Source organism: Pteropus vampyrus, unplaced genomic scaffold, assembly GCF_000151845.1.
Source record: "Pteropus vampyrus isolate Shadow unplaced genomic scaffold, Pvam_2.0 Scaffold222, whole genome shotgun sequence".
Taxonomy (NCBI): Eukaryota; Metazoa; Chordata; class Mammalia; order Chiroptera; family Pteropodidae; genus Pteropus; species Pteropus vampyrus.
In genome coordinates, this window is record NW_011889003.1 from 856,106 (window position 1) to 863,294 (window position 7,189).

Sequence of the window (7,189 nt, forward strand, 5' to 3'; positions counted from 1 at the left end):
TGCAAGTGCAGGGCTGGCACCCGACAGTGAGCAGCTCCTTAAAGTTTAAACCACCCGAAAAGCGTGCCTTAGGTACCTTGCTCCCTTACCCTCGTCTCAGCTCTGGTAGGTGCTGGGATACAGCCATGAACATAACAGAGATAAATGGACCCACGTAAACGCTTCCTCTTCCCAAGGTCCTTGTGAGATTAAACATGTTGCCTGTCCTTAATGCTTTTTCATTTGTGTGTGATTGGCCTTTCCAACTAGGCCGTGAACTCGTTTCGGTCTGCCCCTTCCTCCTCTTCCCACCCCACCTCCACAAGAAGTCGGCCTAGGACAAAGTCATGTTACCAGACGTACGGGGATCCCTGGTGACACCTTGTTTAAAATGCAGCTTTCCAGTCCCCTCTACAGAGTCAGGTTCTTTGAGGGTGGAACTCAGGAACAAGCTCCTTGGATGGTCGAAGCACGTTAATGTGTGACGACCCCTGGCCCAGTCAGTACTGCTCAAATTGACCAGTACTAGGAGGAGACGAGAGCGGGAGAAGGGCGTTTCAATGTGCTTCAGTTCCTTTGTGATACTGTTGGCAAAGGCAGAAAAGGCAGGCGTGGGAAGGGGGCAAGCTGGCCTAGACTCTGACCCTGTGGAGCTCTGCAGGAAGGTCTTCTCTCAGCTGGGTCTTACATCTTAGGTGGGCCACTCCAGGCCCTGCCCCATCCTCCTTTGAGACTTTACCAGTTGCCTGCCTTTACCTGAGCTAGAGGCTGGCAACTGCCAGGAGCTTTGGTGGCTGGGCCAAAAGTTTCCATGGTGCTGGGTAAGAGGCGGGCGGATAGGTAGATGGTGGAAGGAGGGTCTGAGAGCCCCAGGGCAAACAAGGACCTAGGGCGGATCTGTGAGTCTCGTCATCCCTGACATCTAAGGCAGGCACCTATCATTTTCACTTGCTTCACACAGCGCCCTGCGTGGATGCCCACGTGCTTTGGGGTGTCAGATGCATACTGTTTAATGGTGATCATCTGAATGACAAATCGATTGTGTGAGTTACCAGTAGACCCAGTTTGCAGGGTGGAGCATGCCTTTGACTTTCTCAATCCATTAGTCCCTTGGCAGTACCAGCGTGAGATTTCTTTTGCCGTGCAGCCACACCCAGCTCCCTCAGAGAAGAGTTGGGGAGTGGCTCCCCAAACTGCTTTTGAAAGAGTTCAGGACCCATCAAAGTCCAGCTCAGGAGGGAATTTTGGATAGAACTGGCATCTGGGTCACCATCCCAGTGTCTCAAAATGGCAGATTATGGATTGAGGGCTTCCAACAGCAGGCCAATGAAGTTGAATTAATAACTTATTTGCTTGCAAGGTTGAGAACAGTGGTTTTCAAAGTTTCACGTGCATCAGTATCACCTACAGGGCCTGTTAAAACAGGTGCCCAGATCTTACCTTGGAATCTTGAGAGATGAGACTCAGGAAATTGTCTTTTTAACAGCTCTCCAAGTAATTCTGCTACACATGCAAGTCTCAGAACCTCTGCTGCTTTGAAGTAGGAACTTTGCAGTTGTTTTTTTTTCTAATTAGAGCTGAGATATTCTGCCCCCACCTACCGCCTTTTATTCGAGCATGATAGTTTGCACTCTGACAACTTGGCTAAAATGGAACTACCTTTCCCAGATCCCCTTCCCTGTAACCCTGAGTTAGAGTTGACCAAAGCAAGAGTTTTCACAAGATCTGGAAGACAAACATGAAGCAGTGGCCATTTCTCTTGGAAGGCGGTCAGGCTTAGATGTGGTGACAAGCAGACACAGAGATGCCAGCTCCTCTCTTGCCTATTAACTCTAGAACTGACAGCAGCCTCAGATGCTTGGTGGCAGACCCCCGAAGACCTCCCCACAAGCTTCTCTTTGCGGTCCTTCTGCAGTGGCAGGGTCCGCTTAGTTTGCCTGGTTGACTGCTTCTCCCACAGTCGAGTCTATAATGTGTGGGTTTTTCCACACGAAGCAATTCTCCAATTCTCAGTGGACCCTGATTGCGTGTCTTCCAATCTGACTCAATTCTGACACTAACTGCCCGTGGCTAATGCAGATCTCACAGGTTAAGGCTCAGTCCCATAAGACCACCCCAACTTCAGTTGCCAATCCCAAGTCCCAGTTTGTCACCTGTACTTCTGACCAACCAGCTATAAATCAGGGGTTCCCATGACCCTCTCCTAAGGTTTGAGAATGTTTTAGAATGGTTTGCAGAAGCCAAGGAAACACTTACATTTACTGGTTTATTATAAAGGCTATGACAGAAGATACTGATGAACAGCAAGGTAAAGCAGTACATAGGGGGAGGTCAGGAGGGGTCCCAAGTGCAGGAGCTCCTGTCTCCGTAGAGTTGGCGTGTGCTGCCCTCCCAGCACGTGGACCCGTGCACAAAACTGAAAGGTCTCCAAACCCCAGAGTTTAAGGATTTTTATGGTGGCTTCATCACACAGGCATGATAGGTTATTAACTCATCTCCAGCCCCTGTCACATCTGCAGAGGGGTCGTGGCGGGGAGGGGTGGAGTAGGCTGAAAGTTCCAAGCTTCTAATCACTGCTCGGCCTTTCTGGTGATCAGCCCTCATCCTGAAGCCACCCAAGAGACCACCAAGAGTCACCTCATTTGAATAAAAGATGTTCCTGTTACCCAGGAAATTCCTAAGGATTTAGGAGCTCTTTGTCAGGAACTAGGGTCAAAGACCAAATATTGAAAGAAAAGATGTCCTAGCACCTTTATCACTTGAGATATTATAAAGGTTTTTGGAGCTTTGTGTCAGGAAATGGAGATGGAAACCAAATACACATTGCATACTGTGCCACAAGAAGTCACATCTGATTCTGGAGCTGGAACTTTATCAGGCTATATTGTCATTTGGGGTCTGGAATCAGAACCGGATCTTTGTCTCCCTGGAAGTATGTGATTCACACAGTGAGAGACAGGCCAGCCACTGGGAACCACGGACCTTTCTAGTTTGAAGCTCACATTGGTGCTTAATCAATCTTGACTGATCTCAGGCCACATCAGGGTTGATAAATATGTGACATAAAAGCTCCCACTCCCTTCTCCAGAGCCCATGATTGCTAATCTATCATAGAAGTGAAACCTTTTCAAGACAATACCTTTTCAAGTTATACCAATTGATCAAAGTGGCTGCACTAAGTAGATGCTGTTCCTCACCCTTGGGCAGCCTCTGAGACTTGTTCTACTGTCATCTGGGCCATCAGGCATCAGTATTTTTATTTACGGGCAGGTCTTACCGAAGAATACCAACAAAGGAAGCAAAAATTGAGTCATAAATAAATGGCTCCAAGTTTGTCCAACTTAAGTAACCAATAAACCAACCAAAAATTATCATTTTTTTCCCCAATCAAATGAAAAAGGCAGAAAGATGTCTTCGTTTGTATGATATGGTGTAACTTTAAAATAGGGGTTTGATGTGGACCCAAACATCTGGGAACAAGGCTGCCCTTGTAGGGGGCTGTTTCCCTGCAGAGACCGCACCCTGCCCCAACATGCAGGCTGGTTGAATCCAGCAGGGCCGTCAGGGGTCTCAGAATCCCGCCCATCTCACGGATCTGCAGTAGTCTCACTTAGCTGCAAAGCGTGGCATTCAGCAGCAGTGACTAGAACTCCTGGGGTGCAAAACTCCTGGTGTGCAACCTGGGTTAGGAGGGGGAGAGAGGCGAGGGAGGAGAGGCTGTGGTGGGATGGAAGGAGGTGGACAGGAGGGAGGTAACCCCTTGACTTCTTGCTCCAGTTCTGCCACTTAGTAACCATGTGACCTGGGACAAGTCGACAGTCTGAGCCTCCATTTCCTCATCTGTGAAGGGGTGGGGGAAAGAGTAATTATTAGTTTCTTGTATGTATCTCATTGGGGGTATTGGGAACATCGAATCAAATTGAAATGGCTGATGTGAAAGTACTTTAAGTAAGGGAGCAGGTTTTGTTTTGTTCACTAATTCATAGCACAGAGCCTGATCCATAGCATAGTGAGGTGTTCAGTAAAATGTTTGTTGAATGAATCAATATGAACACAAAAGTCTTTCTCCCCCGGGGGTAGAGAGGGAAATGACATCAGGAAGCAGCACACAGAGGATTTCAAAGGCAGTCGTGATGTTCTCTGTTCATGGTATGTGGGGCTTACGTGCTTCATTGGTCTTCTGTGTGCTTGCATGTTAAATATTCTTTTGTATGTATCCAATCAACCTCTCATGAAAACACTTTGAGTACTGCCTTTCACTTATGCATAGGTCACACCTGTGCAGGTCAAGCTAAAACGCAGGAAGGCCATTGTGTCCGCTTCGCTTCACTTTGGTAGTTTCTGTACATTTACCCCAGGTGTCATGGTCCCCAGGATGTTTCTTTGACCCACCACTCTGTCATCCTGCCACCTTAGCACATCTATGGCAGTGGTTCTCAATCAGGGTGATTTTGTCCCCAGGGACATTTGGCAATGTCTAGAGACATTTTTGATTGTCATGACTGGGTGGGGTTGGGGGTAGAGGGACTACCACTGGTATCTAATGGGAAGAGGCCAGGATGGTGCTTTTGCACCCTACAACACACAGCACAGCCACCCCCCCATTCAAGAATTAGCTGAGCCGAAGTGTCAGCAGTGCCACTATTGAATCCTGCTTGATGGTATGAAATTTTCTCTGTGTGTCTCACTGAGACCCGGGCTCATCCTGTGCAGGGACCTTGTTGATTCAGCCTTTCATTAGCACACTGCTTCAAAACACACACACACACACACACACACACACACACACACACACACACACACTTTTTCTCTCCTATGCATTTGTTCACCTACTAAGTGTAAGGTGCAGTACTTAGCTGGAGATGCTCTCGAGGAATTTTGTAATCAAACGGAAGAAGAGGGCATGTAAATACCTGATTATTCACAAGCCAGATTGAAAACAGGGTCATAACAGATCAACAGGTAAGGTTCTTTGGGAAAAGTAATTATTAGGTTGAACCAAATGAAGTTGCTAGCATTCTACCTTTTTAACTGGAAAAGGGGCAATTTTTTATGGTTCATTCACAAATGTGGTTTAACCTAAATCCTTTGGACTGAGTTGGGGGTGGTGATCAGACTTCACAGAGAAGAGACACAGGAAATACTTGTTACAGCCCTTGCCTCCTCTACGGCATGAAAGCAAGGATCATATCTTTTACTTTGTATTTGCACCCAGTTTTACTTCTCTGTATTTTCTCCCCCGACATCACTTTCTGGAAGACTTCCTTGCATTTAGAAACCATTAGTAATTTTTTGTTGACTAGTATTCAGGTAAGCTATTTGTACTTCAAGTTGATTTGATTATTGTCATTACACTTTAGCCCCAGGAACTCTGAAGAAGTATTTATACAGGCACAAAATATGTAGTGTTTTTCTGGAGGCAACAGGTATAAGAGAAAAACCATACCTCAATACCATCCAAAGCCACATCCTGTCAGAGGAGCCATAATGGAAACTAAAGTTCCAGAAGCATGCTGGTGGCCATCTGTGCCATCGTGTGATGCTGGGATATCAGGCAGCCCCACACATACTGGCTTATGAGTCTTGGCCACTTATCTCATATTCTGGAGCAGGTGGTGGAGGATAAACATTTCAAAGCTGGCAGAGTCCAGCTTTCAACCATGGACAAGCCAGAGTACTCTGGAAAACTGAACTGTTTATAAGGGTCAAACTTTGGCGAATCTGATAAAGACTGGCTCCAAGTGTCCATCTAGTCTGTTGAAAGAATTGCCCGGAAGCTCATTGCTGACTGGTTGGATGATACCAGAGATGTATAGTCTCTGCTTGCAGATGGAATCTGGCTGCTTGGGTACCTCCTCGCTGTTCCTCCCACAAGTCTGGGCGGGAGCTAGGCGCCTTGCAGCCAAGAAGATAAGCCCAGGAGAGCCCTTTAGGCTATCGAGCCATCTGCCAGTTGGACTGACTCGGGGCCACTGGTGACCCCTGCAATGACACCAGACACCAGTAGCAACACAGCCTGAGATCCAATATGCTTCTCCTTCCCTTTTAATGCGACTCCTAGAGAGTAGAGGTGGCTTCTACCCTTCAAATGCAGCAGTGACCCCAAAGATCTCAGTTGATGTCTGAATGCTGTCCTAACCAGATGTGGTTATCAGGGCCAGGAATTAAAATACTTGATTCTAGCCTAAATAAAGCAAGCTCTAGGTATAGAGAATTTTTTTTTTTAAGTAAAAAAAGAATTCTGACCATGAATATAGCATTTCTTCAGCTGTTTTCACATAGAGAAATTTTTTGTTTTAACACCGGTCCACAGTGAAAAGTTCGTGGAAATTTGACAAGCTGATGTTTGTGGACTTAGATTCTTTGGAACTTTTTTACGTGACTTGGTGAGGCAGTAGGGTTTCCACTATTTACTTAGAGGAAAAGTTACTGAACTTTTGAAGCCATGTGATTTTCCAGCCCTCGTTGTTATAATCTCACTGCCCTTCAGATTTAAAAATGCCGTAACTGTGGCAGTTGACCTGTGTGCTTGGCCCTCACCAAACGTCCCCACTTCCTATACCCCCTGGTGGAGTATGGTCTTGGCAGAGCTTGACCTCAGTGATGGGGGGGGGGAATTTTATTTATGTAAAATTGAATTTAAAAATTAAGAAGGAAGACTTCATTTTAATTTTTGTTTTTGGAGGGAGAAAAATACTCTTGGTCCAACCATCATAAATCTTAATGACTCATAAGTGGAGCTTCGCTTCTAAACACTGCCTGTAAAATCCACCAAAATTCAAGGGCAGAGGCCATATTTGATTTCTCTCTTTCTTGCCATTCCAGAGGGTATGATGAATATTTGTTGAATGACTGTGCATTCTCAACATCATTTCTAGCTTTCATCTTTTTATACTACAATTACAATCATAAATATGAAACATATAGAATTTGATAAGTGAAATTAAGTATCCCTAATGTTTTGTAAGGTTTTCAGCCTGAGCAATGTCTCAGAGATAAACATTAAAAAAATTTTTTTTCTAATTCATGTATACTAGAAGGTCCTGGGAAGCCTATATGATCGTGTCCACAGTTTGCTGCAATTAATATTTAAAGCATTTTCCCCAAAGGTTATAGGAATAATTGCAATAGTTGCTGGAGGTGGCTCTAACCAACTCTCAAAGGCCAACTGTGTGTGTCTCTTTCTGGCTCTGCACTCAGTGACCTCACG